The sequence below is a fragment of the Marmota marmota genome, unplaced genomic scaffold (assembly GCF_001458135.2).
Source record: "Marmota marmota marmota unplaced genomic scaffold, marMar, whole genome shotgun sequence".
NCBI lineage: Eukaryota > Metazoa > Chordata > Mammalia > Rodentia > Sciuridae > Marmota > Marmota marmota.
In genome coordinates, this window is record NW_025999990.1 from 6273759 (window position 1) to 6298577 (window position 24819).

Below are 24819 nucleotides of genomic sequence, written 5' to 3' on the forward strand. Positions count from 1 at the left end.
CTTAAACACGGTGACTGAAATCAGTAGATGTCGTACTTTATTACCAGAGAGACAGGCATCACGCTCAGTCAGTTTATCATCTGATCTTAGAACATCATGGAAAATATGAAACTAGAGGACACAGTACCACGGGAAGGTAAGGAGTATACACTGAACAGGGAGTCTACCCAAAATCTAATCTTCTAAGACACATATGATAAGCCAACATTCCTTTAATGGAAATTCAGATACCTACCAGGGGAGCTAAAATTCACAGGAAGTGCAATAAGAGGGATCTGAGGTTATTCACCAGGAACTGTCTAAGATGACTGTGGTCTTGGAAGGAAGGCTTTTGGGAGGCACTTGCATGAAGGTGAAGGCCTCAAGATGCATGTTATAGCAACTGAGTGTTAGTGAACTGCCTTCAGAAAGAGTATGAACTACAAGACAGCAGGCCTTCCCTTGGTTACCCCAACTCTGATGGATAGCTAGCTTCATGAAATACTAAGGAATATAATTCTAAAGAGGGCCAGATTATAGTCCTATCAGCCCTTTGGGTCTAACCTGAGTTTTCAAGATATCTATAGCCTTATGTGCGTTTTCATTGATTTAAGGAAATTCTACATTTTTACCAAAAGGATCAATAAGAACTGTTCAATTTTGAAAGAATAGTTTAAAGGAAAGTAAGAAATAACCATCTGACGTGAAAGCCTTTTAATCTCATGTATGTGTATGCATGAATACACATTTGTCCATCCTACTAATGGACAGACCTCCCACGTTCCCTTTGAAGCCAAGCTCCTTGAAAAAGCTGCCTATACCAGCTGTTTCTACATCTTCTCTTTCTATTTAGACCTCAGCCAGCACATTTAAGTGTCTTCCATCCCATTATCTTTTGAAATTCTTCTGGAAACAGTGGCCAAATGTCTCCTAATTGCCTCATGCAAAGGCTATATTTCCTGATCCTGTTATAGCCCCCTTAGCAATTGCTTAAGGTCTATTATATAATTAAATAATACACAAAAGTCCATAAACTAAAGCAATGTTTATAGACTTATTTAAGAATCCACTAGTGTCAATCAAGTAAACCTTGCCCTGAGGTGGACAACTGGATCTACCTTGTTAATATCAAGACAGAGTCTTCACCTCAACTTCAGGCTGTCAACATCAGTAACCAACAGCTCACCTTACATACAACTGGGAGAACCATTCTTCCTACCAAAAAGAAAAGAATCAACTCCAAAGCTAGCATTATAAATTCAAATAGCATTTACATCTCCCTCTGCATATACAAATATCACTATCCTAAGACCAATCTGCTTTTCAAACTGCTTACACAGTTTTACTCTTAAATATATTGTGCTTTATGGAATTGCCCAATAGATCTCTTAAGGATAGTAACATGCACAATACTTATATTTGTTTCTTAACAATGCTGAGAGTATATCCATTCCTGGCTTCCTCCACAGTATAGGCTCACAGCTCAGCACATTTTATCTTATCCACAATACATTCTTCGTGCATCTCTGCAGCCCTTTTTATAACCACCATTTGTGTTTTAATCTCTGCCTCTTCACCCAATGAGCCACTTTCTTTAGATTTTTCACTGCAGACATCTCCCAGGAGTCGGCCCATACCTGGCTGAAGCCCCAAAACTCCCTCCCGACTTTTTTTTTTTTTATTTCATCTTCTCTTACAGAGTTTAAGGAATCTCCTGTAAATTAGGTGCTCTTAAAATTTCCTTCACCCATGGCTTTCACATATGCCTCTGTGAAAAATTCCCTCCATGCCCACTGTTCGTTGTTCTGTTTTGATTCCCTTCCTCTCTCTTCCTCATCCCTCTTTGTAATCCTTACTGTTGCACAAAGGACAGCCATTCTCTGGCCCTCAAGACATTTGCTTTCAGTTATAGAATCAAAATTAACATTTTTCATATTGTAAAGGCAGTATGTACCCATTATAAGATATAGAAAATGTAGGGCAAAAGTATAAATTGAAACAAATGTAGTTTTTTTGCCCAAGAATGATTCCTATAAATATGGAATCTGATTTAGAGCCATATTACCTTTCTTAGACACATAGCGTTACCCAGCTTTCATGTGGCAATATATCATGAGCTCACTGAATATCCAGGGAGCCTCCCGCATTTCCCAGCCTCCTTGCAGCTCTGTGGGGCCCTGTGATAGCATAATTCTGTGTCACTTCTAGGCTGAAGCATCAGATGCAGTGCATGACCCTCTAGCTTTCTCATCTGCAGATGGAAAAGATCCCATCAGCTCATCCACTTGGCTCTTTGAGTAATTATGTGAAGCACAATGGCCCCACTTCATTCCTTCTCCCTGACCGTCATTGTCTATGAACCTGGAGCCCAGTAAGACATTCAGCTGGGATATAAACTTGGGAGACATATCAGAACATAGATGGTATCTTGAGCCATAAGACTAGATAAAGGAGAGTAAGTTCAAAGAGTGAAGAGAATAGGATCTAAGGATCCTGGGGCTAATAATACTAAGGACAGGTAAATGCAATAGAAGTCAGAAAAGAAGAAGGAGGAGCAGCCATAGTAAAGCAGAAAGAAAATCAAGGCTACGGTGTTCTGAAAGGCAAATGAAGGTCACATATCAGGAAGGAAGGAATTTTAATAGGAAATGCTGCTGATTCACCAGGTAAGACGAGAGTCAAAACTAGTCCATTAGCTCTAGCAAAGTGGAAGTTGTTTGCTGCCTGGCAAGAGCAGTTTGTTATGGTTTGGTGGAGCAAAAGCCTGAGCAGAGGATCCTAAGTAAGTAGCATCCCTGTGTAAAGTTTTGTTGCAGAGAGAGAAAAAAAAACTTTTGATCTCTTTAAAATGGGAGAAACAATAAGGTGATTTTATGCTAATATGAATCATTCAATAGAGAACAATGAAACTGGTGATATAAAAGAAAAAGACGAAAATTGTAACAAGGTTTGTGAGTAGGTAAGAGAGAATGAGACCTAATGAATATGGAATGAATTCACTTTATATATGAGTAAATTGAGAATCCAAGGTAGTTGGTGGTAAAACAGCATAGATGGGAACAGACACAATTTTGTGAGGAAAAGTTGTATCTTTTCCTTTAATTATATCAGAAAAACAGGAATTAAGGTCATAGATGAGCACAAGGATGGCAAAGAAGGTGTTGAAAGTTTTAGGATAGAAAAAAAAATTGTGATTTGGTCACCTGAAGCCTGAGAGAATGGCTACACAGGGAAATACAGTCTGGAGGAGAGGCAGTGCCCAGGGGAGGGTCCCAAACTCAGAGACCAGCCGGCCAGTGGGTCTGCTCCATCAGCTGTGCTCACCTGCACAGAAACAAGTGCTGATAATGACTCTGCTATGGGGACAGAGAAGCCACTGTCACCAAACTGTAGTCTTAGAAGGAAAATGCAATTATTGAAGCCAAATGGGTACTTTTGTCATATTCCATCATTTTCTCAAAATCAGATATCTTTGTTTAGTTTTTATTACTTCAAATTGGATGAATAAACAAGACTCAATTATATAATGCCTAAAGGAAACTCACTTGAAACATAAAGACCTAGAAAAGATATTTATATGTATGTTTATATTTTTATTACTTATATGTTATATATACAGTGAGTTTCTCTGTAAGTACTGCTGTAGAATTACTCAACACATTTGGACATACTATGTCTTCATTTACATTAAGATCAAGATACTTTCTTGACTTCTATGGATTTCTTTTTTAAGCCCCTAAATTTTAAAAGTGAAATGGCAAGAAAAATATATAATGCTAGCACTAATCCAAAAAGGCTACGTATTGTGCTTATATTAAGATTAGAAAAGTCAATTTCATAGAAAAAAATGAATGCCAAAGCTAAAGATGAAAGTGATGAACAATTCAAAACATCAAAAGTACAGAAGTCATGAACATTTATAATTCTAATAACAGAGCTTCGAGATGCATGAGACCAAAACTAAAAGAATTGCAAAGACAAATAGGAAAAATGACAATAGTAATTGAAGATTTGAGCACTCCGTTTTCAAACACTGGTAGAACAAGTGAACAGAAAACTAGTAAGGTAGAAGTCTTAAAACTATAATCTAATAGATACAGGTAGACAATTCCACTCACCACTAGCAGAACAAACATTCTTTTAAAGTGCTGATAGCATACTTACCAACATTAGCAATATGGGACAATTTTGAATCATGGGACAATGTTCAATAAACTTAAAAGGATTCAACTCATACCAAGTATGTTGTCTAACACTAATGGAATTCAGTTAGAAATAGAAATTAAATATCAATAATACAAAAATAAATAGAAATTTTCCAAATATTTTGAAACTAACCAATTTTTAAGTAGCCTATGGGTCAAAAAAGAAATCCAAAGGGAAATTAGGAAGAGTTCTTAATAGAAATGAAAACAGAATATCAAAATGGCAAGTTAGGTGCAAAAGCAATCATTAGAGGAAAACCCGAGTGATTATACTAGAAAACAAAACAAACAAAAATTCTCCAATCAAGAACCACAGAGTCCACCTTAAGAATCAGGAATATGAAAAGCAAATGAAACACTAATTATGCCCTTGGATCTGTCCCAGGAATGTGATATAGATTTAACATTCCCCATCAATCAGTGTAAAGACAAGTGTGCCTACTTAGATCGCCCTACCCAGTGTCTATAGTTCCGGGGACAGATGTGGTGTAATGAGTAAATCATCTAACCCATTTCAGTAGGTAACTTTTTCATGAAGCAAAAGGAGGATGTGCAGTTAGACCTAAAATATACATATTTGCCATATGATAATACCATTTACCATATGCTAATAGAAAATCCCCTTCTGGAATTTAGCATTAGGTTAGTGAGAATTGTAGCATTAGGATGGTTTTCATCCTTTTCATGCCCTCACAGATACTGTCATAAAAAGCTGGCATAGCTAGCTGCCTCTGGCCAGTCAACCCGCCAGCCATTTTGAATCAAAATTCACTTACCCCCATTCTAAATTATTCATTCAAATTTCTGTCTCATCCCAAACAGACGCTCATAAGGCCAAGGCAGGACCCTGTTCTATACATATGTTGGTGCCATTAGCATCCATCACCTTGGCAAACAGTCGCCACATAACATTTTTTCTAAGCAACAAATTCGTTTTGTTAATTTCAGGTAACAGTATGCTAAGCTGCACAACAGACAGGTTGAAACACCAGAGCTGGATGAAGCCGAAAATCCCTAAAACTACAGCACAAAATAAAAGGCACTAATCCTCTGAAATTTGACAGAAGGCAGAAAAGGTATCAATCTCTCATGGCTTGAAATAAACCAAGAGGCTGTTTGTGACAGTTGACCAGTGGCAAATGTGACCCTTTGGTAGGAGAGAACTAAGAGGCCCCCGGAGCCACTTTGAAACCTATTTCTGTGGCCTTGCTCACCACATTGGTGACAGATTGGCCACGCAGCTCAGTAACTCTACTGTGGGTTGGCCAACTGAGCAATCATTTAGCCAGTAATCAGAATGCACGAGGGAAGACAGGATGGGCCGGACGCCCTCTGCTGCATGAGAAGTGAGGCCACGGCCAATGAGAAGAGGCAATGCCCATGCTGTTCAGCTCAGAGCACCAGCCTGGGGCGGACGAGGCAAAATGAGTCTATTTTCCTAATGCAGCTAAGTCTTACCTTTATGGGCATAAACCAAGGAGGAATAGAAAATAAATAGCACATAATTTTGCGATTTTGTAATAAGTTTGAAACTAAACACTAGGAAACCTTGTCAGCCCCTGCTAAGCTGATTCCAATTAAGCCTTCTGGCAGGGTTCCAGCTGTTTTACTCCTCAAATAGCACAGAGCATAACAAGGTTTATGAAGCATTCAAAAGTCAAATACCCTATTAACATAAACATGTAGTGAAATCAACTCTTCTACCAATTTTCGGCTTGCTTTCTCTCTTTCTTTTGGGGTGGCTGATGGAAGAGGAAGTCTATTTCCCTTGTGATGCCTTTTGTGTGTTTGCTGGGATGCAAAGCAAGGCCTTCTTTTCATGCAGGGATGGACTAACCGCAGGTCCCTACTGACAAGGCCACTCTCTTTATAATAAATTCCTTTGAACACTAACTCTGGTACCAAGGCTTGAGCTTTTACTTCCTGTTATAGTGTTGAATCCAAAAAAACAAAGAAAATCAGAGCCAGTGATATTGGTGCCCATGTGTGTTGTTTTGATTCCTGGTGCCCCTCCTGATCTGCTTGGAAATGGATTTGTTAACTTGGACTGCCACTGCCGAGATTTAATGTAAAAAGGGGTCATTACCTTGGCCGTGGAAGTCAAATAAGCTCCAAATTGAAGGATATAAGCAGATAAAAATGTTCAAAGTGAAAGAAAAACAAGCAAAAAAATTGAAGTAATAAATTTTTGTAGAGGGTGAGCTTAAGAAATAAGGAAGAAGGCTATTTTGTCAAAAGCCAGCACCCTTTTTTGGCAACCTCCTTAAAAGGTGATAAGTTAAGTGGAACTATGTCTCCCTTAGACAGCATAGAAGATACATCTTCCTCTCACCACGCAGCTCAATGACTTAGAAGAGGAACAAACTAGGCAAAAGTCATATTTTTTTTTCTAAAAGTGATCTACAGAATGGTTCTTTTTTATAGAACATCAAAATGGATTTGCTAAATGAAAATAAGAGATACATATAGGAGCACATATCTGTGTGTTTATAAAATAAAGAGAAATAATATATATGGGCATTTAATCTGTCGTATGGATGTTTATAATCATCAAAATATTATGATTAAATATTAACTCCTTTGGTTAACAAGAATACAATGAAAATACAATTCTGGATTTGTAATTCACTTCAATCAAAATACTAATATATTTTCATGAGAATAATTGAGTGTATATTTGAATAAACACAGAAGAATAGTTTATGCATCTTTACTTAATCACTTGATATTCTTATTGAAATACAAATTAAACAAAATAAAGGCTTTCCCCTCAGTGTTTCTATACTGAATTTTTCTCTACATGCTTAAGTATTTTAAGACCTAATTCTACATTCCAATGAAATCTATATTCTGTGGTCTCATGTACGATGCAGTAAATAAATGTTCTCGGTTCCAACTCTATACTGGGCAATTCGCTAGCAAGTAAGGATCCCATAGTACTTAAAGAAGCACATAGATTGGGGGGGGGCAGACAACCACAGGTCTCTTCAGAATGTGAAAACAACACAAAATTGCATGCAAAGCTCAACAGAGGTGGAGGAAGAGTGTCCAAAGCAGTGGTGGAGCTGCTTGGTCAGACTTGCTAATTTGTCAGGTTCACAGCCAGCCCATCTCCTTCCTCCTTTAAAACTTGAGTGACCTTGTCTAAGTTTCCTTCCCCTTTAGTATGGAGTTCCCTCATCAGTAAAATGAGGATGACCACACCGACCTCATTGGGTACCTTTAGGATTCAAGTGTTTAGTGCCCATGAGGGGCTTTTCGAATGCTCCCTGGTACTCAATAAACACTAGTGGGTTTTTATTGCTTTTATTGATCCATTTTTCATTAGAACAACTAAATACCAAAGCAAGCAGCTTTTGAGGAAGGGAGGCTTATGTAGCTCTCAGTTTTGGAAGCTGAAAGTTCAAACAGCACAGTGCCACCTCCCACAAAGAACCCCTGACAAATGCTAAGAGGAAGAGATCATCACATTCCTACCCAGGTGACAGATCACAGTTCAGGGGCTGGGCTTGCTCTTATAACAAGTCTATCTCAGGAGTACTCAGGACCCCAGTAGAGCTACCCCAATCAATGGGTTCCCAAGGCAGCTTCCTCAGTGACCTAAGGCCCTCCCTCTAGGCTCCTCCTCTTTAAGGCCCCAACCCCTTTCATACTAGAGACCAAGCTCCCAACACATGAACCCTTGTGGGACACAAACTATGTATCCAAACTGTAGCACCTCTGAAGTGACTCCTCACAAAGGTGGCTGTGCTCATATCAAGTGTTAGAGGAGGAGGTGAAGTCATCGCATAGACAAAGGGAGGGGTGCAGGAAGAGAAGAAAAGCAGTAGCCACCAGAGGATGAAGACAGGAAACGTTGGGATACACTGGAGAATAAAAAATGGTGCAGATTTGTGTCACTGTGGGAAATTGTTAGTCATGGGTTGCCACCAGGTGCTGAGCCAACACTGAGATTGTTCCTCTACAAAAAAAAAAAAAAAAAAAAAAACAGAGTTATGAGAAAAGCTCTGACATCATTTTTATTAATGAAATGTGCTGTTTGGTGGGATGTACTATTCCCAGGCCAAACACATTTTGTAACTAAAAACTGTATTATTTTCTCTGTTCTAATAACATTTATCTTAATTGTCTTAAGAGGAATCTGGATGAAGTAGTGGTATTTCCGGAATATATTGGCTTTCTTTTATATTTTTATGCAATTAGGCATAAAATATCTGGAGAATTATATAATGGATACCCAGATAACCACACCCCTCCCCAATTTACTAAATGCGTTTAGTAAATTACATTTCCTATTGAAGGCCTTTGTGTACTCATTGCTATTCCCAGCCCCATTCCCACCCTGGAGGACAGGGATACTTCAGCAGGCCTGGGATATTGAAATCCTGCCCTGGTGTGTCTTCAGTTCTGATCCTCAGGATGTTCCTGAGACGTGAACACTGAGCTCTTGGAATATTCTACCTGACAATAGTGCCTTCCTGAGCTTGGAAACAAGTAGTATTTGTATTTGTTCTAACTGCTTCCAAATGACTGGTACAATGTACCTTTACACAAGTAATGTATGGGAGTTCACATATGCCACACTCTAACCAGTATTTGTACAATCTAACTTGGCTTTGCCAAACTGATGCTTACAACATGGCATCTAGCTTTGGTTTTAATTCACATTCATTCATCTAATAACAAGTGAAGTCAAGCATCTTCTTATGTATTTCTTGGCATTTTTGTGGGGGTATTTCTGTGAACCACTTTCTCCAGAGTGCATACCCCTTCTTCGTTTTCTATTGAATTGTGTGTCACTGTTGTTATTTTTATTTGAGGAAACACATGCTCTGCATTCTGATCCTTGCTGCTGGTATGCACTGAATATTATTCAGCTCATGCTGCCACAACAAAAGAGAGTGTGTGGCTTAAACAACAGACATTTATTTCTCGGTTCTGGAGACTGGGTAGTCCAAAACCAGGTGCTGGCAGATTTGGTCCTGAGTGAGGACCCTTGTTCTGACCTGCAGAGGACAACCTTCCCATTGTGCCCTCACGAGGAGGAGAACAAGCTGTAGTCTCTTCTTCCTCTGCTTATAGGGACACTAGTCCCATCATGGAGTCCCCACCCCTGTGACCTCATCTAAACCCAATAGTTCTCCAATAGCCCCACATCCAAGTATCATCACACTGGGAATTAGGGCTTCAATATACAAATATTTTGGATGAGACACAGCTATCCTATCCATGGAACAGTGGAAGCATTTTTCTTTTCTATTTGCATTTTATCATTTGATATACTTACATAATCTGTCTGTTTAATTTTCATCCTATCAGTTTCTTACAGCCTTTGATTTATTGTCTTTTCATGCCCTGTTTAAGATAACTAAACTCAAAGCTAGCTCATATACTTTTATCTATTCCTTCTAACTTAGAATGCTAATTTTTAAGTTTTGCATTTAGGTTTCTAATAATATTTGAGTTAGTTTCCATGTATAACATGAAGTAAGGACCAATGTATTCTTTTCACATGCAAAATAGATTATCCTGCTGCAATTTAGTACCCAGTCCACCTTTTTGTAATTTTGTACTTTGTAATTCCACTTCTTTATTTTTTATTTCTCATGAAATTTCTGCTTCTTGTGTGTTTGCTTGTGCAGAGGTTCATAGGTATACTGAGACTTTATGTAAAATATATTTCTTATGGTGGGGCCTATTTAGAAAAAATGATTGAAAGTCTTCACACCACAACATATGGCTAAAAGAAAGGCTTGTGTGAAGAATCACAGTAGTGTTTAATATTTCTGTAATTGACTCATTTGTAAAACATTATATAACATACATTGTTCTCATTTTTTATTTCATTATAGTGGATGTGTATGCTAAGAATAAACAGCATTCTACACATATACAAAGTGAAAAATGAATGTAGTTGCAAAAGTTCTATCATAACTGTCTTCTTGATAGTTTTGCAGGGGTGGAGACCTGTCTGGTGCTTGCCTTTACAGCGCCTGTATGTAGTGTGATTCCTGAGACATGGCAGATATCCAATAAATATGTTCAGTGAGTGGATTAAAACACAGCACAGTAAATATCCATGTTCACGTCAATTATCTTCATTCCTTTTTATCCCTAAGATCCACTCTCTACCCTCTACCCAACAGTCTAAGGGAAGCTCCAGCTCTGCCCACATTACATTGGGTGCTTCTACCACATACATTCTCAAAAAAAAAAAAAGTAGTTAAAACATCTGTTTTACTCTTCATGTAGTCATATTGCCCTTGGAACCATATTATCCCCTTTATTCTCTATCATTCAATCAGGTTCATCCTCTGAGTCCCGACTCAGTGGCTCTCCTGTGCCCACACCCTTCCCTGACCTCTTGCTATGTCTGACCAGTGCCCAACTAGTGAGTCACAGATACTTCACGTGCAAATCTAGGAACAAATTATTCCTAACTCTTTGATAAAGGTCCCCATGAGCATGACTTCAATCCTCCTCCAGAGTCTAAAGCAGAGCTGTATACACCAGAGGTCTTCAACACAGGATTGTCCAATGATGAACAATAAGTGAGTGAATTAAGACCTGATTGCTATCAATATTCCCCAGACCCAAGAACTCAGAGAAACTGCTTCCTTTCAGGACAAAGTGGGGACATGGTTCACTTTCCATATGAAACAGCAGCTGTGTGCTGACATTAAAATTATTTTCTGGCTCCACTAAGAGTTAGGGAAAAAGTTGAAATTTTAAAATATTCCCTCTATTCATCCCTTTTATGAAATTTCATTTTTTAGTTACGAGGCAATGTAAGGCATATTACCATTTTATTTGAACATTTATTTTGACCAGATTGCAAATTTTCTGTTAATTGAGTCTTGAATTGGCCAGCACACCATTGTAGATTTGCTTCGTAGCTTCTGCCCAAAGAATTTATTACAGACTTTTCATCCACATCTGCTCATTTAGTTAGCTTAATCTAGTATAGTGTTTCCCTTAGATGCAAGGAGATAGTGACTATTGAGTGAAGAGTGAAGAAAAAAAGAACTTTAAATATTTGCAGTTAAATTGTATCTGTACTCAGGTTACATAATCAAATATTAAATGAACTATGCTGAGCTTTTTGTTGGCCTTTTGTATATTTCCTATATTTTTTTTTCATTACAGAAATAAGACAAATGAATTGAAAGAGCTGAGAAAATTCATAGAAGAAAAAAAGTTTCTGTTACCTAAAAGCCCATCCCTCAGAAGTAGCAACTTTCAGTGTTCTGCTGTATACACTTCCAAACTTTTGCTTGTAAAATACATGTAGGCATAATTTTTATAGAGATTATACTCACATATTCTTACAGAAAGTGTTTTTCAATTAATGGTTGACTTTCTTCTCATTAACATTGTAGGCCTCTTTCTATGGCAGTAAATACCAATGCAAATTTCATAATTAATGATTGCAGAGACCTCTACTATAATGGACCCATCGAAGATACTTGGTAAATCAATCCTATATGGTAGTAAATTTGGTTAGTTTCTAATTATCCAACATGTTAAGCCTTTGGTAATGAGCATTATTGTACAAATGTATTTATAAACATATACTACTTTCTAAGGACAAATTCTGAGAAAGAGCTAAACCAATAGTATGATTATTTTTTTTCTTAAAATTTTGATATAAGCTGCCAAATTATCTTCAAAAACTTATACCAATTTATATTATTTGCTCCATGTTTCCTAGGAAATACTAGATATTATCTTTTGCTTTTCATATTTGGAATCAGGAAAGTGAAAAGAATGTTATCTTTTTTTTATTAATTTTAACTACTGGCAAGGTTGAACATCTTAGATTTCATGTGGTTATGGGCCCGTTCCAATTTTCTCCCAGGTTGATAATATTTTTTATTGATTTTTTTTAAAGAATATGACCTTTGCTCTTGAGACTGGCATCTCATTCTATCAGTTTTTAGTTCAATGAGTAAAATATTACTTTAATAAAATCATGCATACCTTGTTTTAAGAAAAATCTACTTCCCCAAAATATAGAAACCTTGGACTGAATCCCCTTATCCCGAAAACTGCCTTTCTATTGTCTCCGTTAAGGTCACAGAGTGAGAACCATGGGATGCATGTTATTTTCAAGATCAATAGACTCAGGGTGCAAAAGATGCAATATCCCGAGCATGAAGAAGTATTAACCAGCCACGTTTTGAGAAATGTTCCTGCATTTTCAATGCTTCCTTGCTCCACTGACTAGTGAATACAGGAGCTCACTTGAAGGAAGATGTTGTACTTTCACTTCTACAAATGTAAATAATTATCCCTGAAGTAAACATAGAGCAATTAAAAAAAAATGGATGAAAACAAAGAAATGATTGCTCTGAATCTGAAAAAATGATTTCTGTCTATGAATTATTCCCTCAATCTAAGACCACTGCTGAATGTGTTGAATGATGAAATGAAGACTTAAAAATCAAAGTTCAGTGTGCCCAGTTTTGATGGCTGGCAGTGCCAAGGTGTGACAACTGTTGAGACACAGTCAATGTGCACATTGCTATCCTAGTAGAAGTGATAAGTCTCATTTAAGAAAACATTATAACGCTTCTGAAATTATATATTAAATTTTTGTTCTAAGATAGATATGGGCATTTTCCTAGGAAAGATCTTCATTTTTAATGACATTCTTAAAAGAGAAAATTCCTGCCACAAAGTAGGACCTCTATCAAATATACAGTTCCTTGGTATACCCCTGAAATTTGCACACACTGCATTTTCTCTCAAACTAAATGACCTTTATTTTTCTTTTTTTTTTCCTGTGTATTGTTATGTCAAAATAATGCTCTTCCTCAAACCCCAAGAAAAGATTATCTTACCAATAAAACCTTTATTAACTCAACAGCCAGAGCATGTTGTTCTCTTCTGAACACTCAAAACTCTGTTCCCACCTTGTTAGGATAGCAATAAGGTCACGTTAGAGCTGATGATTTACAAACTGGTCTGGCTGGCAACGTCAATATTCCTTGCTCTCTCCCTCTCTCCCAAACACCTCCATTGCCTTACAGTTGGGACCTGAGAGCAGGTGCTGAGAGCAAATCCTGTGTGTATGCATGAATGAGGAAAGACCACATAAAGGTGACTCTGCATCAACTGGGTGAAGCTTCTCTTTCTAGTTCCTGTAACTTTTCAGGAATCTGCACCCAGACTCAAAATGTTGAGCTGATCCTGTGTTCACTTTGTGAGTTTGGGATTGCTGCCATAGTTTCCACCTAGTGCCCAGACCATCTCACAGATCAGACTCCTCAGGTGTCATCAGATGGGGGGCCCTGCATCTTTCTCTATCATTGCCCTCACCTCCTCAGGGGGACTGGGTGACCAGTTGAATCTACTCCCTTTACTAGTGTAGACAAGGGAGGCTGATTTGCTCTAAGAGAAGCCTCTAGGTTTGAGGGTCAAGCCTTGCCCCATTCGTAAACATATTTTGTGATTTTTCCCCAGCATGTATTCCAAATTATTTTTTTTTATTGGAAAACCAAAGGTTGTACTTCAAGCCTTTACAAGTGACTTGTTCAAGTCACCAAGTGAATTGTTATCACTCCTGTGACTTTGAGAGATCCCATGATTGTCCTACTGGTTCATTATCACATGGGAAATACCATCTAAACAAGGCACAATCCCCACCTTTAGGAATTTAGCTTCATATCTTGGAAATCCTCTTGAATATATAATAAATACAATAATCCTGTGTCAATGGCTGGATGACAGTGTTGTATCTTACCTCTTTTTCACTCATACCTGTTTTACATCAGGGAGGAAAATGCATTGGGTAAAGAATAAAACTTGACATTTTATTACATGTTCCCATAAGTAGAAAAATATTATAGGAGGCAATAATGAGGCTTCTTTCTCCATTGTCTTCTGGCGATGAAATTATTTTGTAGCCAAGAGAGCAAAACGTCAGAGTTGAAATGGTTTTAAGCCTTTTCTATTTATTGCCTTTGTGAGATCAGGAAAGTTTCTAAAATTTTCTTCTCCCCATTTCCTTGTCTTCACCACAAGGTTATTCCACACCTGGAGGTGTCATTTATAAAGACAAAATATGACCACATGTGACATAATGTAGAAGAATAGAAGAGTGTTGCAACTGCCAATTGGTACTAGTATGATCAGCGTTTTTTGTCTCCAAGTCCTCACTAGCTAGAATTTTCTCTTTGGAGTGATGCCCTACTTTGACCCTTAATATCTGAAAGGAGTCTAAAACAATAGTGATAATGAGATAAGAGAGCAGGGAGCAGGAACTTTCCTTCTGTTCCCACCATCCCAGCCTGTAGGGATCACCTCAGTGGGTCCACAGAGTCTCAGCTGGTGGAGGATTAGCCTTCGACTTCACATTGCTGTGCTCCTTCTCAAATCAAATTTGCCACACTTAGTGGAACCCTCACGTTGGGGATCGCCTTTTATATTTCCCAAGCCATTTAATTTATTCTGCATAACTAGCCACTTTCTCCCTCAGGGGATTTTCACGAAAGGGCTCAAGCCTTGATCTTTCCTGTTGAAGGGGACAAAGCCGATAAGTGACAGCCCAGGCTCCTGACAGGGCTGCACCTGCAGAAAACCAGATTTAAGGATTAAGGACACAGAGGCCGCGCCCCGCCCTCCTAAATCCTCTTGAAAATAATGCAGCATGAATCCTTTTAAAAAATGTATTTAGGTGTGAAATCTTGGTCTTTCTTGTTTTCTTTTTCTTTCCTTTTCACCCCTGGACCGCCTGAGGTCACATCATGTTTTAAGAAAATAAAAAGGCTTCGTTAGTCAGGCAGTATCCATAACAGATGTCAGTTCAAACTGGGCACCCTAAAGAGATGCAAACGACACCCTTGGCATCCAGAAATGAGTACATCCTGCATCCAGCAAGACAAACATGTCCAAAGGGCGATTCTAACAGATTTGACTCCACATTGCAAAGTGCTTGAGTGGATGTGGCAATATAGGGTAGATGTATATTTCAACACCCTGGGAGTTCATTTCTGTCAATCAATGGCAGGAATTCACTTTGAGGATATTACCTAAAGGTGTTTTTAAATCACTGGACATTTGGAAGCCTAGTTTGAAGCATGCATTTAATGGAAGAGGAATGTTTTAAAAGCTTTCTAACCATTTGAAGCTGTTATGCTGAAAATAACATTTCAGAGTAATATAGCAATGCCAGTCGATTTCCAGGGGGGCAGGGAGAGGTGGAAGGCTTAGCAAGGGTGAGTGAGTGAATTGCTCCACAAATGTGACTATCAGGTAAACGATACAGTTGAAGCCAGAATTCTCTAACACTGGCTACTTGGTGTTCCGCCACCATGAGACACTTAACAGTGAGGAGTAGTACTAAAAAGTTTTAGAAAGGTTTCAAAAATAAATCTTCTGGAAGTAAGAAAGAGCAAGAAGACTCCTTGGGTTTAGGCTTTGGGGTAGAGTTGAAAGGAAACTATGAAAGAGGTTATGTTTTCCTTGAATTTTTGCCACAAGAGGAAGAAAGAAAGGACAAAAGACTGAATGGGAAGAAAGCTATGCACCAGGCTGTAGTCACAAGTAGGAACAGCAGAAAATACAAAGATTGCAACAAAATATAGCTGAAAAGTCTTTGAATTGAGAACACAGCTACTAATTTCTAATTCCGGCATCTATTTGTGACTATGAGAGAAGCTTCCTTCATGTGCAATTTTATTTGAGTTCTATTTAGAAGTTTAAAATCTACTTTTATAGTTGTAATCTACACTGATTCTCTTGGGACTTTCCGATACAATAACACCCATGAAGAAACTTTATGCACTGTAAAATACTATGCAGGTTTTAAAATCATTACTACTTTTATAAAAGATGTCTATGGAAGGTCAGAAAACTCCCATGATCAGGCTCCGAAGTACCTGTGAAACATGATAATGCATTTGTTCAACATCTATATGCTTAACATACACCACCTCTAACCTTTTTTTACAGACTTCAAGCTGGAATGTGTATCGTTTTCCCTTTGCTACTGCAGTGAATTATCACAAACTCTGTGACTTAGAATTTTACAAATTTACTCTTTGATATATATTGAGGTCTGCAGCTAAATCAAAGTGTCAACAGAGCTGCATTATTTTCTGGAGTCTCTGGGCAGGACCACAGTCACAGGTTCTGATGATTAGGATGTGGATATTAACATATAACATGTGGACATACTGACCCTATGTTGAGATAAGGAAACTGAAAGTCAGAGTAGTAAAATAATTAGACCATGAAACGAGGCAGGCATGAGGGAACCACCTTGTTCACTGATAGGAGCCACTTTGGTATTAAATCTTAATGTTCAAGCAAACATTGTTTAATGTTTAGACCTCCTCCTTCAAACATCTGCCTGCCTCCAGTATTCTGCCTTTGGGTAGGAAATGAATTAGTCAAAGGTAAATTATAAATAAACTCAAACTCAAGTTCATTTTTTAAAATCTATTTCTAGACCAGATGCTTCACACCATGGACACAGAAATTTTTGAACAAACTTTCCAGGAAGAAGAGGATCCCGTGTTCTCATTAAAATAGCTGAAACCAGAAGGACATTCACTTTGTATACAGTTGGTGTTCAATTAGCTGCAATTGACACAGCATATTTCTGGCCTCGCTAATGCTAAAATCTGTAACTGTGTCTCATCTGTGTCTATGTCAATGCCCATACACACATAGGTGTGATCCCACAGTTCAACACCATGCTTTTCTGATTCCCAAAAGATCCGCTGAGCTTGGTTTTCATATGCTTACTTCCGCCTGTGAGACAGAAACAGCAGCGGTAACAAGAACAACAGGCCAAGCTAGATCCTAGCTAGGATTCATTCAGTGCATTGAGTGGGACAGGTTCTGCTTTAAGCATTTTGTGTGCACAGACTCATCAAATCTTAGATGGACACTCTGCAGTAGGCATGAATACTATATGTATGTTACAAGTGAGGAACTTGGCGCTCAGGCCAAGGTCACACAGCCAGAAAGGTTTGGAATGAGACCGCAGAGGCAGATGGTCTGCTCCAGGTCTACCTACTAGTTATGTCTATAGCCTTCACCCGTATGCCACAGCAAGATAGTGACAGAAGGAGCCTCAGTCTTTCGTGGTCCCAGTTCTACAGCCTCGGAGATGCTGTATGAGGATGAGAGGTACCGAGAATAGGCCCTGCAAGGTGAGGCGATCTTGACCTACAGGGTCAATAGGAATCAGGCTCTAAGTTATTATACCTCCTCCTAAATCCTGTTTCTCCCATTCCACCTGAGAGGCACTGTGGGAGTAGATTAGACAGGATTGGCTGTTCTGAGGACTCACCACCTGTTACTGTAAGGGTCAGAGCTATTAGGACATCCCAGCCAGGTGCTCCACTACGCACACCCTGGTCACGACTATCTTTAAGTCATACTTTCAACCAAAGAAGTAGGACCTCACCCTGGCCCACCAATGTCATAGAAGCATTTGGCCAGTAATGGAGTCTGTCCAGACTTATAGAACTCAACAGATGCAACAAATCAACCCTGATGGCATTAAATTTGCATCTGAAAAGGACAACATTGTTTACAATGGCCTTTGTAAGTTAATAAATAGCGGCATTAATATTTTATTAAAATTACTCAGATCAGCTAAAGTAGTATATGTAATGCCAGTTACAATTAGATTACTGGAAGATTTTCGCACAACTTGGTAATAACATTGTCCTTAATATAATTCAGACCAACAACAACAATTAAACAAAAGAAGAAGAGCTGCTGGCTAGGGTGGGGTACAAAATATGAAAGTAGGCTGGTCAGATTGATTGCATTAGATAAGTAAAAAGAGGTGGACATCAAATGCAGAACCAATTTAGTTCCTCAATATTGATTCTCTGTTTTGCCTGGATCTATTGTTCCTTATCTCTTTCTCTCTCTCTCTCTCTCTCTCTCTCTCTCTCTCTCTCTCTCACACACACACACACACACACACACGCACACACACAACACAACACAGTATGAGACCATTAAAAAGCTGTTGCTGCTGTAAAAATGTTATATATTCTTGAATTAATAAACTCCATTATTTGCCAAATTTCATGGCTCTGTAATAGAACTGGATCAAAATCCAAAAGCCAGGAGACAAATCTCACTTTAAAAACTATTGAAATTTTCTCTCTTCCCATGTTTTGCTTGCCCCATGAATAACAAGAATATCAAAGAAGGTTCATTAGACATTTTCCATGAGTGAGTTTATTGTGCTTATTAGCTGCCTACTCTAAAATACTACATGCTCGAGTGTCTCCAGAAAGAAAGAGCAGAGATTGAACTTTCCCCAGAAGGAGCTTGAATAATAGTTGGCTATTCACAATATTTATATGAGAGAAAAAAATCCTTAGGAATATTTACATAGCAATTTTCATTTTAGTATAGATGAATATGTTGCAAATTGCATGTTTAATATTGCCTAATTTAAATCTTAAAAGGAAATAGGTCAGAAATACATCACCTATTTTATAAATGAGAACAGTAAAATCCTGAGTGAGAAAATGGGAAGACCTGGTCTCAAACCCAGGCCATTTATGGCTAAATCCTAAATCTCATGTTCCTTCCACTACAGCCCATGGCATCAGAGGCACTTTATTTACATTTTTGATGGCTAATCAGGACACTTCCTTGGGGAGACATAATCTAAACAGATTTTAAAGAAAGAAAATTTTAACAGGCATTCAGGGGAAGTTAGCTTCTGCATCTCTGTGACCAAAAGACCTGACAAGAAGACGACAGAGGAGGAAAAGTTTATTTTGGCTCATGGTTCCAGAGATCTCAGTCCACAGATGGTCACTCCATTGCCCTGGGCCCAAGATAAGGCAGAACATCATGATGGCAGAGCATGGCAGAGAAAAGTAACTCAGGACATGGCAACCGGAAGCAGAGGGAGCTCTGCTCACCAGGGACAAAATATAAACCCCAAAGCCATGCACCCAATGACTTACTTCCTTCAGCCACACCCTACGTACGTGCCTACAGTTACCACCCCTCTCAGTGAATGCATCCACTGATTAGGTTACAGCTCTCATAATCTAATCTCTCCACCTCTGAAACATTCTTACCTTGTCTCACAAATGAGCATTTGGGGGATACCACATATCCAAACCATGCCACAGGTTAATCAAAGGGTATGAAATCATCGAGTTAAGAAAACATTTTTCCATTTATGATGTGCATATGAGTGTGTGTGTGTGTGTGTGTGTGTGTGAGAGAGAGAGAGAGAGAGAGAGAGAGACTGCGAGAACAGACTGTGAGTGTGTGTTTGCATCATGAGCAATTGCTAATCCAGGCTAAAATAGAAAATCAATATTGAGAACTCGACTGATTTTGTAGTTCACTTCCTGCCATTTATTCCACATCTCCCCTGTGGGCAATGTGTGGCTTGGCAACTTGATCTCCGCTTAACAGGCAGGTCAGATTGTTCTAATAATCATTTCATTTCCCCATCCTGGTAATTGATTTAGAAATGTACCTGTGAACTCTGTGGAGGTTTCTGAGATACTTACGACACTCTTAAACCGGAACATGAGCATTGATTCCATTGCCATACAGGGGCTTCTGAACCAGCCCTCGGAAAACACAAAAACAACCATGTGGAACTACTCTTGTCAAGCACTGGACAAGAGCAGCACAAGGCTGAGATGAGAGACAAACAGAAACACACAGGGTGAGATTTCACACAGGCCAGCAGGGAGTGGCTTTGAGGGGAACAGAAGTGAGTAGGGACTCCAAGGGTCTGCACCATGCTGGAAAGGAGGTCTGACCAGGCAGAACAACCCAGGTAAGACCCTTCAGAGGCCTCTTCTTAGAAGCAGAGCTATTCTAGTCTTAGAACAAAAGTTTCCTGGATTCATCTCAATAAAGTTGAACAAGCAGCACTGAAAGAAATGAGCTGGTCTGTGATAAATGAGTTGCCTGCCAGAACTCAACTCAACTCTTTAAAAGAAAACAACACGATCCAAACTAGGCTGCAGTGTCAACAGATAATCAAGAATTACAAGCAAGCAAAGAAGTCAAACAATATGATCCATGAGATGGGGCTGGGGGCAGTCAATAGAGCCAACAGAAATAAACCAGATTTAAGGAGGACAGTAAAGGAGCTACATGAGAGAGCTTTTAAATATTTTCAAGTCTAATACTTTATGAGAAAGATATAGTACACACACACACATATACACACACATACACAATTTTGGAAAATTCTTTGCACTGATATGATTCTAAAATATTTATTGAGTACTTTTAAAAGTGCTGGATACCTTGTTAGACCTTGAGAATAATTAAATAAAGAAGACGGGAAAAAAACATCTTTTGCCTTCATGAAATGCAGAATCTAGTGCGGGGAAGAGGGCTAAACATGCAATTTTCCTCAGTGCTAGAAATGACAGGTTGGGGTGAGCATAGGGCTGCAACAGAAAGAATTCAACTTCCTTGAAGTTAAAAGCAAATTTGCACTGGGAAATAATTAACCCTTTTCTGGAAAGCTATTCACAAATTCCCACACACTCCACCTGCAACTTGCTTTGAGTTTGCATTCCAAAATTTCTTCCAAGAGGTGAACCAATTCCTCATTCCAAATGGATATTTCATTTGAATGACTGTTTCTTAATGCACGAGTGGTAATGGAAGGTAATTGAAGGGCTAGGGCTGCATTCAAAAGCTGTCACTTGAAGAAGCGGCCCTTGAGCTCTGAAGAAGATGTGACACACAAGGAGCCATTATTGTGGAAATCAAATACATAAACCCCCTCTTTGAGAGAGGAAATATGAAATCAAAAGCAAAAGTCTCCACTTAAAATGAAAATTATCTTCAATTAAAAGGAAACTATGAAGAAATCACTTGGATCAAAACACTTGGTTTACTCAGTCGTGCTTTAGAAATTGCCTGCTCTGTGCTGCTGAGAATGCTTGAAGGACCCAGACTGTTTGTGACCCAGGACACCAAACAAATTGCCTATTCCCTGACTAATCAATTTGAGGCATAGATAACAAACAAGACTGGAATTGACTGTGTTCTGTCATTTACCACAACTTAGACATCCTCTCCGTGGAGTTTTCTAAATTTGATGGAAGGAGATAAGGGGCCTTGTTTCAAATTATTTGACTGCAGCACTTCTCTTTTTCTATCTAAAAAAACAACTAAACACCATCTTTCGCAGACTTTAAATGTTATGAAACTTTTAAAACCTTTTTAACTAAAGTTTATCATACATAAAGAAGTTGTAAAACACTTGAAAGTTTGCAGTCATAAAACCTGTCTTCCACGGAAGGAATGGTGGTTTCAGCAGCCTCTATTGCCCTGCCTATCAGTTCCAGAGTCAATCAACACTCCAACTCGTTTACTTTCTCCCCATATTTTTCTTATGACGCCTACGACCAGTCATTTTGTTTCTTCTCTGGTTTGGTGTGTCATTTGAATGTCACCAAAATGTCTGTACATAGGGGTTGGGGTTATAGGTCAGTGGTGGAGCGCTTGACTAGCATGTGTGAGGCACTAGGTTCGATCCTCAGCACGACGTATAAATAAATAAATAAATAAATAAATAAAGTATTGTGTCTATTTACAACTAAAAAATTTTTTTAAATGTCCATATGTAGAGGGTTATTATCCAAGACGATGGTATTGAAAAGTGTGGTGGACTCTGAAGATGCCAGGAAGCTCAGTATGTATTTCTGTGGTGGAATGCTTGCCTAGCTTGCACCAAGGCTGGGTTTTGATTGCTAGCACTCACTTAAAAAAAAAAAAAAGAAGAAGAAGAAGAAGAAACAAAGAAAAGAAAAATGGCAAGTCTTCATGGGAGGTCATCATATCAATGACGATGTCACCTGAAGGGAATTGCAGGATCTGGCCTCTGTTCCAAGAACATGACTATTCTACTCCTATACAACCTCCCATATTGATGGACCACCATCTGCTGCCCTCACCAGAACTGAGCCCGCAAGTTCCATGCCTTTGAATCTCCAAAACTGTGGACTAAATAGATCTTTCCATTTATAGGTTTGTGCTCAAGGTTTCCCATTGTAGTGATGCAAAGCTGAGGGACACAGTTTCATGTGATACATATGCTTCATGTGATGTACATGTAAGCATACTTGTTTGATTTTGCTCTGAAGTTAGATAAGTAGAATATTGCTCCCAGACCAATGCCTTAATTCCTTGCAAAGAATCCTGTGAGTCTATGGAGTTCTACCCTCCTATGTCTCTTGGCGACTTATAAAAGCATCATAACTTAATGTGAAAGGATCAGGGAGCTTCATCTAGACCCTTTTGGCACATACATTTTTCTACTCTTTTTACCATAGTGCTCCCTGCAACACCCTCTGCTTCACAGAATTTTCTATTCTTCTTTGACTGCGTGGGCTGCTGGAGTGGGTATCATTACAGTAATCTTTTTCTTTTTTTTCTCCTGCACAGAAAAAAGGACAATCTTTCAGAGGCTCCATCTCTGGCAAGAGAAGCACAGATATGCATGTGGAGGAGTGACAGTAATGTGCTCAGAAGGCCCAGGTCCCAGGTCTGTGCTCTTACCTTCCTGGGGGGACCGGGGATAATCGCATCCAGCAGTACAAAGCGATTGGCTGTGCTCCAGTAAGCAGGAGAGATGTGTAAACAGGCAGGACCTAGGGGACCTTACATTGTTTCTATTTTTCAAGGTCTCTAGGTTTCCACCAGCTTTGTTGTCTAGCAATGGCCAAAACCCAAGCCTCTGAAGGGCTCAAATATTCAGGGGAAAAAAAACTGAGTGCATTAATAGTACATTTTCTTCAGTGTCTGCCTCATGCCTTCTTCTTAGGAAAGATGAAAATATTACTGGATTTAAAGTGTTCACCCACCTTTTGCCCTCAGACTTCTGTACTTAGAACAAGGTTTGTAACAGTGTTCGCAGGATATCATCACACTCTGCAGCATCTTAACAGACTGGCAGGATGGCACGCGAAGGCCTCAGGAGAGAAATGATTCCAAAGCGTATTTAAAGTCACAAATGTCACATAAATAGAGGATACAGAAAAACAGAGCACCCTGAGTATTAAATGACCTCAGAGCTTGCAGGGTCTCAAGTTGCTTCTGTAAAAGGTCAATTAATACAAGAGGCAGGATTAACGAGTGGGAGCGAGGCAGGATCTTCGAAGGACAGCAGGAGGAAGGGAGGCTGAGGGTCCTCACGTCTCTCAGCCTGACACAAGCTTGTTCACCAGGCAGAACAGACGGCTGGTGTCAGAATCCCATCTTTGTAAACATCTCTACTTTCTAAAAGAACATAATTCTGCTCCCCTGGTGTATTCTTCACTTATAGCTGTCTGAATTGAAAAGGCAGATGTTTTATTTGGGGAATTGACTGCAAGGGTGATTGCTTTCAGGTGAAACGGTTAATAAATTAAAATTTAGGGAGCAAGATAAGTCTACTTAGGGAGTAGAACTCTCCTAGCTAAGGTGAGGAGAAGAGAGCTCAGCCTGGCTGTTCTTGGAATAGCTCTGTGGATAATGACATAATTAGCAGAGGAGGGGGGTGGAACAGTCGTATTGATTAGCTGTCTAAAAATTGCCCTATTGCTAAACCTGAAGCCAGACATTTTGTTACTGAAATACAGCTGAGTCTCATGCAAAGGTTAGTGTTATAAGGAGAGCTTTGTACGGTCAGTGCCCCAAACTCTGGGATCTCCACTTCTTTTGAACAAAGTCAAATCTCTCCCACTTTTCAACCCTCTACCTTATTCTCACTCCCCAGTGCAGAACTTCAGTGTCTTTCCAAAAAATCAATATAAAAAGCCCTCAAGAGTAATGTCTGCCCAGCACTCCCAGGGCCTCTTTCCCACAGCAACCTCGTCTCACCATCAGCCATTGCCCTGGAACCTCTTCTGAGAAGACCAGTATCTTGCTCCATGAGCCACTGAGGATACTTCAGTCTACACAGCCCCTGCTGACCACTTCCTCCTTTTAAAATTCCATGCTCCTCTGGTTTTCAGGAGCCCACAACTTCCTGGTGTTGCCCTCTGCTTCCTTGATTTCTTTTTTCTTTTTCTCACCCAGGGGCTCTGAAGAAATATTTCTTCCATAAATAAGAAGTGAAAGAGACTGAATTCAGCCTCCAAAGCCAACATGGGGGAGTGTGTGCTCCATGGTCAATCACTCTAAGATAACATTAGGGCGCTGTTCTGGGGAATGCCCACTGCTGACATGGGCAGATGTGCAAGGATGCAAACAAAGCCTTGGACACACAGAAATTCCACCTTCTCTTCTCAGCCCTGCACCAAGAGGAACGGAGCTTGCAGGCCAGTGTCAACCACAAGACCTTCCGCTATTGCCCACTAGCTGTCACAGCAACCACCTTATGGACATTGCTGTGGTTAAGCAAACAGTAGCCATGACTCAGAGGTCTGGAGCATAAGCAAAAAAGAGGAGAATCCATTAGGCTTGGGGAGGGCATGTCCCTTGTCCCTTAGGGAGAGTTCCCTACTGAAGGGGAAGGGAGGAACCAGAGATGGGTAATTGAGAAATGAAAGATAGAGACCAGGCAGAGATACACATGAGAGTTAATCTGTCAGAGCCGAAAAATAAAGGCGAGAGAGAGGCCAAACAGGCTTGGGTTCTGGGACTTTCATGGGGAAGACTCAGGAATCAGAACCAG